General features: G+C 38.3%; 1 long non-coding RNA gene across 1 annotated transcript; it reads right to left on the bottom strand.

The window, feature by feature from the left end:
• LOC110271952 lies at window positions 9,035-13,536 on the bottom strand. Its single transcript, XR_002362817.1, has 2 exons — window positions 12,089-13,536; window positions 9,035-11,971 (listed from the first exon to the last, which is right to left on the bottom strand). It is a non-coding gene; the product is annotated as an uncharacterized LOC110271952 (long non-coding RNA).

The raw sequence follows: 13,689 nt of genomic DNA, 5'->3' as shown, positions 1-13,689 counted from the left end.
CATTCATACCCTATAAAATCTGAAACACTTAACACATAGATCACGACATCGAATGGAATAAAGGAGAATTAAAATTAAACGGATAAAAGTGCAAGAAGATAGCTCATGAAAGCAGGGAACATGAAAATTCAAGTATTGAACCCTCACTGATAATGTATGTATGCTCTAATCTCTAGTGTATAGGGTGATCACTCTATCCTTCTCTAATCATGCTTTCTAACTTTTGTTCTTCTCCTAACCAATCAACAACAGCTAATATACCAATGCAAACATCATGAGGTCTTTTCAAGGTTGTAATGGGGCTAAGGTAAAGGTAAGGATGTATATATATATATAAGGCTAAGTGAGCTAACAAAGTGAATCTTTGATTAGTCTAAGATCTCACCTAACATATACATACTTTATACAAGTTTAAAATCATACCTAGCTACCCATAATTCCCACTTTTGTATGATTCCCATACTCATGTACCAAATTTTTCTTTTTAATTTATCACATGTGCATTGATTAACATTAACATTGGGGTAATTTTGTCCCCTTATTTATTTTATATATATATAATTTTTATTGTTTTTTTTTAATTCATAAAAGCAAACATAACGTATCAATGCACATAGATTCTTCATTATTTTCTAATTTGGTTTTTCTTTTCATGAGTAGGTTCCCAAATTTCCCATATTCAAATAAATTAAATACATTCCCTTATTACCCAATGTTCCCACACTTTAGTTGATACATAATTTCTATCTTAAGCTAACCAAAGATTCACTTGGGATTTTTTTATTTGTTTTTCTGCTTAAGGCTAGTAATGTGGTTATAGAACAAGAGGGGATTAAAAGCTCAAGGGACTAACAAAGGTGATGTAAAAGGTAGGCTTATTTGGGATAAGTGAGTTAATAACAAATAATGGCCTCAATCATGTGCAAGCATGTGAATATAATAAATATTGGACATATAAGATAAAACAAAATATAGATTACAATCATAGAGAAGTAAACACACAAGAATGAAATAATTATGGTTAAATAATGTAACCATACATAAAGGCTTAAATCTTTCACAGGTTGTGTGTTCTTTAATTCAAATATCATGTTTCAAATACAACTCAAGCAAATTTATTATAAAAATTTTTTGAAAAATTAGTGAAATTTTGTTCCAAAGATAGATTTTAAAAAGAAACTTATTGTCTTTTCAATCAAGTAGAACATGCATGCAACTATCCTAACCTACGCAATTTATTCTATTCTATAAAGGAAAGAAAATCTAACTAAAATATCCTAATTATTGGTGCTAGCGAAGAGAAATTACCTCCGGAAGTCAGGTACTGACCGACCTCCTCACACTTAAGGCTTTGCACCGTCCTCGGTGCCATCTGTCAAGAACAGGGGTGGGCTGGTAGCAGTATCTCCATCATCGGGACCATCATAGCTCCCTGTGCTAGTAAAGGAAGTGGAATCTGGGGTATCTGAGTCTCTGAAGTGTCCCTTGAGTAGCTCCTTGAGGTGTTTGAATCGGCGCTCGTTACGGCGCTCTCTCATCTTTGCTTTCTGTTCTTGCCGATCCAACCGTTCGATTAACTGCTGGAGCAAATTCTCAGTTGTAGATGCTTGTGGTGTTGAAGAAGGATTATCTTCAACTGGAGCAGTAGGAAGGCTTGTAGTGGCTGCTGAGAGTCTGAGGTATTTCCCGTTAGGGACATACTGATCATCTCGTGGAAGCATGGCTTTGGTGTCCCCAGCTCTGTAGGAGACTCCGGCTGCTGAGACAAGATCTGAGACCAAGGCGGGGAAAGGTAAGTTGCCCGCAATTTGTACGTGTTCCATAGCATTCCGGATATGTCTTGAGAGATTCAGAGGTTGGTCTGTAAGGATGTACCATAGTAGAACAGCCATGTCCGCAGTGAAGGAGGACTCATGAGTGCTCGGAAAGACGTAATAGGACATGATCTGTGCCCATACACGAGCCTCCAAGGTAAGTGCTGAAGCCAAGATTCCCTTAGGGCGGGTACGGTGGTATCTGTAGATCCAACAGCTGCCAGGTGCTGCGATGATTCCGAGAACGGAGTCCCAGTCAAATTGGTATCTCTGGCGCTGAAGGGCGGCTTCTTGAAAAGCGTCCATTCCTGTTGGAATAGGGGGAAGACTCAGAGCTTGCTGAATGGCATCTTCTGTGATGGGGACTTGCTTCTGCCGGACATAAACAGACTGCAAGGTCGGCATGTAGAAGTTGGAGTAGAACTCAACTACCCAAGAAAGATTGACCTACCTTGGCTGTCTCTGTAGGAAACCCCATTGTCTTCGCTCAATTTGCGGCTCAACAAAGGTGGCAATATTGGACGGGAGGATAAGAAGGTATTCATTGTTATAGTTCCTTTCTGCCAGGATAGGGAACATCTGCTCACAGTAGCGATTGAAAAATCGCGCAGCGTCCTTTGCTGGAAAGGCTTTCTCCTTTTCATCAACCCTTATTATCCTCTTAACTCGTTTTGTTGAGGGCTTGAGTGCAGTTGAAGAAGGCTCTGCCACTAATGCTCTTTTAGTTCCTCTTCTTGCTGGTGGTTTGGAAGTTGCTCTCTCCTTTCCTTTCTTGGTGGCCATCCTGAAAGAAGGGAAGAGAAAGAAAATTAAATTTAAAGAGATATACAGCAAGGAAGGAAACGGAAAAGAAGGTGAATGATGCACAGCAAAATGTAGATGACATTAACACATGCTCTCGAGTGCATATGAAAAGCCAACAGTGGAAAATAACTGGTGCATACAAAGACAAGTGGATGCAAGGCATTTATTGGCATGCCAGAAAAGGGCATGAGTAGCATAGACCAAGCAATACTTTGTAACAAGCCAAAATGTTTTTATTGACAATAAAATTCAATTAATATAATAGTAAGGGAAAGTTGTGAAAAGCAAGCATTGAATAGTATAGCATAGAGAAGTGCATAATGCCATATGAGCTTTTTCACAAACACATAGCATGCATGGTGAATAGGGTATACAAAATATGAAGATGAATATGCAAGCAATCCCTTAAATAGGAGAAAGAAAAAAATAGATGTCAAATAATTTGTAATAATCCATAAGCATATATTGAGGGATGATGACTCCAAAAAGTTTCTAGCACCATGTAAAAAGGAAAAGAAGGAGAAGAAAAATAAAATAAAAAAATTAAAAAGAAAAAGAAAAGAAAAGGACATAATAATATATATACATAAAATAATAAGAATGATAGAAAAGAGAAGATGGAAGAAGAAGGTAAAACCTTGTTAATGGTGGTGAGAGAGATAGAGAGTGAAAGGTGAGATAGAAAGGGAAAAGGGGAAGGAAGAAATAAGGAGGCAAAAGAAAAATTAGGATTGGGAGGGGGGGGAAGATAAGGTATGTGGCAATTTTAGGTTGAGCTGTGCGGCGCATGCGACGCGGCCGCGTGGGGCACGCGTTCGCATGGGTGCGCTTCCAGGTAAGGAAGGCGCGATCGCGTCGGTCACGCGGTCGTGTGACCCATGTTACGCTGCTGGCGCAAGTGCAGCCTCGCTCCAGCACAACTCTCTGTTCAATTTATTTTAATTGCCAAAATTGGGTGACGCGATCGCATGGGTCACGCGATCGCGTGAGTGTGCGTTAGAAATGGGTGACGCGGCCACGTCGGCGACACGGTCGCGTGACAAGGATTGTGCTTCCAGCACCAATCCAGCATCACTCTCACACAGAATGTTACTGTGCACCCTTTTACGTCGAAAACTCAGGGCACGCGGCCGCGTGGGGCACGCGGTCGCGTGGGAGGCCATGATTCCCATGCGACACGAACGCGTCAGGGACGCGGTCGTGTGGGTCGATTTGTGCCATTGGCACGCCTCCAGCCACACTCCAGCTAACTCTCTGTTCATTTATTTTTTTTCTCCATCGCCCTTGCGACGTGGACGCGTCGCTGATGCGATCGCGTCGCGTGACGAAAACCCTTTTTTTTTAAGGAAATATAAAGACATGTAAATGAAAGAGCACAAAAGCACTAATAAAGAGAAGAGTTATTAAAGAAGAAAAACTAAAAGTGAAGAAAAGAACGATCATACCGCGGTGGGTTGTCTCCCACCAAGCACTTTGCTTTAATGTCCGTAAGTTGGACGCTCCATTAGCTCAATCTACTGCGATGTGGGGATCTTCCAAGCGGAAGATCTCAAGCTCCTTATTTTTCTGCACCTTCTCACCATGGTATAGCTTCAGGCGTTGTCCATTAACCTTAATAAGTTCAGAGCTTGAAGGATGGCTTAGGTGATAAACTCCGTACGGTTCAGCCTTCTCTACTCTGTATGGACCTTCCCATTTTGATCTCAACTTATCGGGCATGAGCCTTAGTCGAGATTTGTAAAGGAGGACAAAATCTCCAGGTTTGAACTCTTTCTTCTTCATGTTTTGATCATGCACAGCTTTCATCTTTTTCTTGTAAATTCTGGAATTCTCATAAGCTTCTAGGCGAAGGTTCTCCAGTTCCTGCAGTTGCAACTTTCTTTCAACTCCAGCATTCTCAATTCCCATGTTGCACTCCTTAACTACCCAGAAGGCTCTGTGTTCTATTTTAACTGGGAGATGACAAGCTTTTCCGTAAACCAAGCGGAAGGGGCTCATCCCAATGGGTGTCTTGTATGCTGTTCTATATGCCCACAGTGCATCTTGTAGCCTGGTGCTCCAGTCTTTTCTATGAGGCTTTACTATCTTTTGCAAGATACGCTTAATTTCTCTGTTTGACACCTCGGCTTGCCCATTAGTTTGGGGATAGTAAGCTGTTGCAACTTTATGGATTATCCCATGCTTCTTTATCAATCATGTTAGTCTCCTGTTACAAAAATGGGTGCCTTGATCGCTCACGATCGCTCGTGGTGATCCAAAGCGACGTATAATATGGTTTCTCACAAAGGAAACAACAGTGTTAGCATCATCAGTGCGGGTAGGAATTGCTTCCACCCATTTGGAAACATAATCCACAGCTAACAATATATAAAAATATCCATTAGAATTTGGAAATGGACCCATGAAGTCAATGCCCCAAACATCAAAAATTTCACAGAAGAGCATATATTGTTGAGGCATCTCATCCCTCCTGGATATATTACCAAATTTCTGGCATGGGGGGCAAGATTTACAAAACTCAGCAGCGTCTCTAAAAAGAGTAGGCCACCAGAATCTGCAGTCTAAGATCTTTCTAGCTGTTCTTTGAGGGCCAAAATGTCCTCCACTCTCAGATGAGTAACAGGCCTCTAAAATGGACTGGAATTCTGATTGAGACACACAGCGTCTAATTATCTGGTCAGCGCCACATCTCTATAAATATGGGTCATCCCATATATAATATTTAGACTCGCTTTTCAGCTTGTCTCTTTGATGTTTAGAAAAATGTGGAAGAAATGTGCGGCTAACTAAATAATTAGCGACAGGTGCATACCAAGGGGCTACCTCGAATACTGCTTGCAGGTTGTCAAAAGGAAAATTATCATCTATAGGAGTAGAATCATCCTTAATATGTTCAAGGCGACTCAAGTGGTCTGCTACTAAATTATGATTACCACTCCTATCCTTTATTTCTAAATCAAATTCTTGTAACAGCAGTATCCAACGTATAAGTCTTGGTTTAGATTCCTTTTTAGCTAATAGATACTTTAGAGCTGCATGGTCCGAATACACTACTACTCTAGTACCAAGTAAATAAGCTCGGAATTTATCCAGAGCAAAAACAATAGCAAGAAGCTCTTTCTCAGTAGTAGTATAATTGGACTGAGCAGTGTCTAAAGTCTTAGACGCATAGGCAATAACAAAAGGATCCTTACCTTCACGCTGAGCCAGCGCTGCTCCTACTGCATGGTTGGAAGCATCGCNNCGGAAGCTTCTGCTCATCCTCAAGATAAGCATATTTGAGATGTGGAGGGAGAGATTTCAATTCTAACTTTTGATCATGGGCGGGCTCTGGATTATCTGGGGCTTGTGAAAATGGCGAAGTGCCCCCATTGTCAGTTAAGAGGGTCCCCACACTTGGACCTTGTCCAGTGTGCCTCTCTTCAAACTCTTCTTTTTGAACTTCAGCCACACTTTCGTCTATGACATCACACTGGAAGATAGAACAATCTTCTGGGGGGTTGTCAATGACTCCATTCAGATTGAAGATTATTATGCGGCCATCTATTTCAAAGGAGTATGTTCCTAAAAAAGCATCCAATTTGAATTTTGATGAATACATTTTTCAGGTAATCCTCCCATTAAAGCAGATATAGAACTACCTAAAGGAATAGTTTCTAATTCATTAATTTTGTCTTTATGGATACATAAGTCTTTTAGAAACTTTGCATATTTAGGTACCTGTTGAATAACATCAAAAAGGGGAACAGTTACTTCAACCTTTTTGAATATCTCTACCATTTTAGGATCGGGTTCCAGCTACTTCATGGGCTTTCTTGCAAGTTGTGGAAATGGAATAGGAGTAGTGTTTTCTGTGGTGCCTGCGCCTTTTGGTGCTTCCTCCTGTGGTTGAGCTGTTTCTTCTTCAGCTGTGTTCTGTATATCCTCTTCCTCTTCAACATCTTCGATTTCTACCACCTCTTAAGCTGATGTGTATTCTGGTGAGCTTGGTTCCTCCTGATTCCTCTCCTGCAGTATGGTTCCGGACCTTAGGGTGATGGCATTAATGCCTCCCTTTGGATTGGGTAATGGTTGAGAGGGGATTCCAGTGGTGCTTGAAGGTTGGTTACTGGAATTTTGTGTTGATCCAAATTGTGTCATAAAAGCTTGCAGAGTAGAGGTGAGACCATTCAGACTGGTATTAATACTATTCATGATGTTGTTTTCCATTGTCTGTTATCTTTTCTCAAAAGATTGTAGTAGATCTTCATTAGAAGATAACAAAGAATGAGTAAATTGAGAGGTCTGCTGCGGATTGCTCTGTGGTCCTTAGTTCTGCCTTAGGTAAGGTGCTCTGTAAGGTTGATTTTGCTGCCTGTTGTTGTTATTGTTCCACTTCTGATTTCCCTGATTATCTCTGCCTCCTCTGTTATTGTTGTCCCTCAAATTCTGGTTTGAATTGTCCTGCCATCCATGGTTATTATTTCCACTTTGATTGTACCCTTGGTTGGGGCGGTCATAGAAGTTGTGAGTGGATGCCACCATGTTGTCTTCTTGTTGGAGCTGCGGGCATTCATCAGTGTAATGGCTATAATCAGCACAGATTCCGCAAATTTTTTGTGGGACTAGTTGTTGGTTTTGCTGTGGTGGAGGAGGGTGAGCTTGCTGAGCTTGTTGATTCAACTGCATTTGCTTCAGCAAGTTGGTCATTTCACAGATGCTTTAAGTTAGAGCAGCAATCTCTCTGCTAGAAGATACTTTTGCAACAGCTTTTGAACGGCCTTGCTTCTGTCTGTGGTTCCTAGTGGATTCAGCTAAATCACTGATCAATTGCCAAGCTTCATCAGTGGTCCTCACCGAAAATCTGCCTATCAATTTAGAAGTATGTCACAGAGAGTTTGAATTAAAAATTACTGGGAGTTTTAAGTCCCAGGTCGTCTCCCAACGAGTTGCAGAAAAGTGTGCTATCTTATTAATCAGATGTTCAAAGAAGTTGAGTTAAGTAAATTAGAATTTAAATTGAGGAAATTTAATTAATATGAGTAAAAGCCTTGACTGGGAGTTGATTAGTTGGAATTTCTACTATTGATGGAGTGATTGTAAGATTAATTTATAATTAATGGTTGTTTTGTTTGGTTATCCTTTACTAGGTAAGGGAAAGTCAAACAAGTTGGAATGCCAGATCTGTTCACAAGTTGCAACCCACTTAGTTCAAAGGGATTGGCGTTGGTGACAGGATAGCAATCCAACATTTAACCCAATTACAAATTTTTCCTTTAATCCTTCAAACTCAAGAGTTCCTTTTAATCAACTCCCCATCAAGTAAAGAAACTACTCACGCATTGTAAATAATAAATCCATAGCACATGAAAGGGAATTAAAAGAAGACATGATTATTGGAATTAAAATTGAATTAAAAAGAAATAATCCTTGCATTAATTAATCATAAAAGTATTCAAATAACAAAATTAAACAAAACAAAGAACATGGAAGAGTGAAACTAAGTTAAGAAAACGAACTAGAATGACGAAGTCTTGATGATGAATTAACTCTTCTCAATGTTCCAATGCTAAGATCAATTGAAAATTAAAAATTCTAAAACCAAGAGAGAAAAACCTAAGAGAGTAAAACTAGATCTAAAACTGTCTCTGAATGAATGTGTTGTTTGTTTCTGCATATTCTCTGACTCTAGTCTGCTGTTCCGGGCCGAGAACTGGGTCGAAATAGGGTCCAAAATTGCCCCCAGCAAATTCTGCAGATTATGCAGATCGCACATGTCACGCGATTGCGTCATCCATGCAGACGCGTCACTTGTGCTTTTCCTCGCCACGCGTTCGCGTCGTCCACGCTACCGCGTCGCTTGGGCTTTCCAATCCGCGCGGCCGCGTGAGCCATGTGGCCGCGTCGCTGCGATTTGCTCTCCTTCGCGCGGTCGCGTGAGCCATGCGACCGCGTCACTTCTCGCTGGTTATCTCCTCAAATTCTTGTGTTTCTTCGATTTTTGCTAGCTTCCTTCCCAATCTCCAACTCATTCATGCCCTATAAAATCTGAAACACTTAACACACAGATCACGGCATCGAATGGAATAAAAGAGAATGAAAATTAAATAATTAAAGTCTCTAGGAAGCAGTTTTCAAACATGTAATAAATTCCGGAAAGAAATCTAATATGCATGCTAATTTAATGAATAAGTGGGTAAGGATCATGATAAAACCACATAATTAAACACAATATAAACCATAAAATAGTGGTTTATCAACCTCCCTACACTTAAACATTAGCACTAAAGTCTAAAGTGTCATGAGGTGATTAGAGTCTATTTTACTTATAATTAATAGTTATTGATCTTATCCAATATATATAAGTGTAATAACAATTCTGTAATGGTTGTTGATAATCACAAACTCATCAATAAACTCTTCTTTTTTTCTTTTTCTCTCAGTCTCTAATCTTTTCATCCCCTCTCTCATTTAAGGCTTGATACCTTATATGGTATCAGAGCCGTTTAACCATGGCTATTCCGAAGTTAATTCGCAATTGAACAACCAAATCAGAGCTCAAGCATAATCATCGATTCAAGATTTCACACTATCACTAGAGTTAAAGCTGGACACTCTCAATTTTATGCTATAAAGGGATCAGGTCGAGGCTACAATCGAGGATTATGAGCTCTTAGATCATTTCACCGAAAAAAGTATTCTAGTAAAGTTTGACTGAAAAAGATCGAGTGACAGAAACAGTATCAGCGAGCTACAAAAAGTGGAAGAAGTAAGATGCACACAAAAGCTTGGTTGTTAGTATCAATGAGCAAGAATTTCACTACAATTATGGTAGGATGCGAGTTTAAACATCAGATTTGGTCAAGATTTAACATATTCTTCATTATACAGGTTAGAAAAAAATTATGCACCACAAAAACAAATTTAAGAACTATAAAAAAAACTAGCTCAATTAATTATTACCTCTTAGATAAAAGAAATAGTAGATTCCTTATTTTTATTGGAGATAATATATCTAAAATTGAATGGCTTGCCAATAGAATTTAGTGCCATGATTATCTCAGTGGTGTCTAGAGTAGAACCTATTTTAGTTAGAGAGCTTGAGGCTTTACTGCTATCACATGAGTGTATGTTAGAAAAGTTTAAGAAGCTGGACTTGTTCATTCAAGAAAATGTTGCACACTTTGAAAGTCAAGGGCAAAGGCAACACCACAGATTCTTTAATCAATCAAATTTTAGAGAAAGAGGACGATTTAGTTTTTGTGATAGAAGAGGTAGATCCAGTGGATACAGAGGAGGTGGCACGTTTTCAGGAACAAGAACTATCTGTCAACTGTGTAATAAGTTTGGGCATACTACAGTTTAATAATGGTATAGGTATGATGAAGGATCGGATTCATATAGGGCTATGATTCAAGAAATTATGATATTCGGAGTAATGATTCAAGAAATTTTAATTTGCCAATTCACCAAGTCAGAGATTAAGGCCACCAACTACAAATCTAACAATGAACAGTCAAATTGCAACACCTTCAACAATAGCTAACCTAAGCTGGTATCCGGACTCGGGAGTAACTCATCATATGACTCCAAATCTGTACAATTTGATGCAGAAGACAGTTTATGATGGACCTTATCAGATCTAGTTGGAGATGGTGTAGGTTTGTAAATAACTTATGTTAAAAATTTGTTATTTAAATTTGATTTGAACTCAAAGTTGTTTAAACTTGTCAATTTGTTGCATGTCCCCAATATTACCTAGAATTTAATCTATTTTAATAAGTTTGCTAAAAATAATAATGTATTTTTTGAACTGTATGATTATTTTTGTTGTGTAAAATCTCAGGAGACTAAGGAGGTTTTACTCCTTGGATCTGTGGAAAATGGTCTCTAGAAGTTCTATAATTTCAACTTAGCTTTACTGCTTGCACGCTGAAGGCATTATTAGTCACAAATTTCTATCACAACCCTTTTTGACTTTGGCATAATAGGCTGGGTTATCCATCCTCATCTATTTTAGCTAAAATAGTGCAATTTTGCAATGTAAAATTCTGAATTCCCAAGTTTATTTATAAAGCTTGCTAGAGAAAAAATCACACAATTTACCTTTTCTAAACTCCACCACTATGTGTATTCGTCTCTCGAATAGTGTGTTCAAATATATGGAGGTGTTCTCCTATTTCTAAAATAAATGGTGCTATATATTATTTTCAATTTCTTGATGCTTATTCTAGATTCACTTGGCTTTACTTAATCTCATCTAGATCACAGCTTAAATAAGTTTTTAAAAATTTTCAAAACATGGTTGCATTGCAATTGAATTTCAAGATTAGAATGTTTCAAAGTGATAATGCTAAGGTGTATGTTAGTCTGTCTCAAAGCTTGTAGGAACAAGGAATTGTGCACTGATTCGTATATCTGCATGTTCATCAACAAAATGGTGTCTCAAAAAAGAAGCATCAATATATTGTAGAGATGAGATTGACATTAATGGCGATGCTAGTGTACCTCTAAAATATTGGGGAGAAACATTTCTCACAGCTACTCAGTTAATCAACATTTTACCTACCCCTGTGCTAAATAACATGTCACCCAATGAAAATATTGTTAAAGAAGTGACCAAATTATCAGAATATAAAAGTATTTGGGTGCCTTTGTTTCCCTCATTTGAGGGCCTATAAACAACACAAATTGAATTTTCAATCTAAACCTCTTTCTTGGCTATGGTACACAACACAAGGGATTAGGTGTTTGCTGTCCTCCGATAAGGTTATTATCACAAGGCATTGTGTCTTTGATGAGGAAACATTTCCTTTCCAAAATGCTACCTCAACCATCTCTCTCTCATAACATTGATCCCTCACCAATTCCACCTATACACATTTATCATTACCATCAATAACCTCAACCATGTCCTACAAATAACTCACGACCTGCTTTAAACTAAGACTGCCTCTGTCTCAACCTTCTACTTACTACCCACATTCTATCCCAACAATCAACCTTCTTCCCAACAACTTTCAGTACCCAATCCCTCTCCTCTACAACAAGAACAATCTTCCACACCTCCACCACTATCCCTAGCACTCACAACATGATCATATGGTCTAAAGTAGGGGTCTTTAAACCCAAAGTGTTTAATGCCTTCCTTGAACCAAAAATTATTAAGCAAGCATTGGCTTTTCCTCATTGGAAACAAGCTATGAATAAGGAATATGCTACACTAATGAGAAATAATACCTGGAGTTTAGTGAAGCTGCCATCCAATAAGAATGCAATTGGAAGCAAATGGGTCTTTAGAGCTAATTACAATGTTGATAGCTCACTTTAGAAGTATAAAGCGCATCTTGTGACTCAAGGCTTTTACTAATAACCTGTCCGTAACTTTAAAAAACATTTAGTCCCATTATATAACCAGCATCTATTATAATGATTCTCTCTATTGCAGTCTCTAATAATTGGCAAATTCGTCAATTGAATGTAAATAATACCTTTCTCAATGGCAATCTCAAAGAAGAAGTCTATATGATTCAATCGAAAGGTTATGAAATTGGAGACAACTCCATTATTTGCAAACTCGGTAAATCTCTCTATAGGCTCAAACAGGCCCCAAGAGCTTAGTATCTCAAGTTGGCTAGCATTTTTAAATCAATAGAGTTTCAATCAACGAAATCTAATGTGTCGATCTTCAGCAGGTTTGATGGTTGTCAAAGAATATTTTCTCTTATTTATGTGGATGATATAATCATGACTAGTAGCTCCTCTACACTTATTCACATCTTCGTCAAGCAATTGCACTCTAAATTTTCTCTTAAAGACATGGGGACAATCCACTACTTTCTTAGTCTCCATGTTACCTCTGACAACTCAGGAAAAATTATCAATCAGGCCAAATACATATAAGAAGTATTTAAAAAGGCCAAGATGAGTGATTGTAAACGCTATACTACGCCGATAGCTTCTGATGCTAAGATGTCCAGTAGGATGGCTCCCCTTTTTCTGATCGAGTCTCTATCAAATAGTTGTTAATAGCCTTCAATACATTACTGTGACTCGACCCGAGATTGCTTATGTGGTAAATCGGTTTTGCCAGTTCATGCAACAGCTGCTTGATTCACATTAGAAGGTGGTCAAGCGAGTTTTGAGGTACTTAAGTGGGACTACATCCTATGTTTACACATCTCTCCTTCAAATGATCATAGACTAATTGGTTACACTAACAACAACTGGGTCAGTAATCCGAATGATCATAAATTTACAAACGGCTAATGTGTGTTCTATGGGGCTAATTTAGTAGCGTGGTCCTCCAAGAAGCAACATGTCGTGTCTTGGTATAGTACTGAGGCAGAGTATCGAGGATTGCTGCATTAATTTCTAAAATAACTTAGCTCAAGTATCTGTTGAATGAGCTGTAAATGCCCCCTTCGAAGTCCTCCTCTCATCTATTATGACAATCTTGGAGCTATTCAACTTGTTGCAAACCTAATTTTTCACTCAAAATCTAAGCACTTTGCTATGAATTTGAGTTTTGCTCGAGATCATATTACCAAAAGGGGAGTTATCATCAAGCACGTTCCTGGAAGTGTTTGGATGGTAGACATCTTTACGAAGTTTGTGTCTTCCAAGCTGTTTCACATTATTCAAAACAAACTTAGGATTGTTGATTGTCAAGTCCTGATGAGAGAGGATGATAGGAGTAAGCAGCACTAAGGTGTCATAAGGTGGTTAGAATTTGTTAAGTGTCTGTTACGCTTGTAGTTAGTAGTTACTGAACTCATCCACTATATATAAGTGTAATAGCAACTTTGTAATGGTGGTTGATAATCACAAACTCATTAAGATCTTCTCTTTTCCTTCTTTTCCACTTTTTGATCTTCATCTTTAAAACAAAATTAAAAAACGAAAAATAATGTTTGAATAAGATGAAAATGGGTGATGGAAAGAAAGAATTGAAAGATAAGATGTGTATAACATGATGGTGGATCCAAAAATTTTAAATAGAGAGAACTGAAATCTAAAAATTTATATAATCAAATATTGTATTATATATTTAGTGATGTTGGCTTCTTTTATTTTGTTAATAAAAACATTT

This window comes from Arachis ipaensis, chromosome B05 (assembly GCF_000816755.2).
Source record: "Arachis ipaensis cultivar K30076 chromosome B05, Araip1.1, whole genome shotgun sequence".
Classification (NCBI taxonomy): Eukaryota; Viridiplantae; Streptophyta; class Magnoliopsida; order Fabales; family Fabaceae; genus Arachis; species Arachis ipaensis.
The sequence above is the reverse complement of the archived record's forward strand: the minus strand, read 5'-3'. Positions and strand labels throughout refer to the sequence as shown.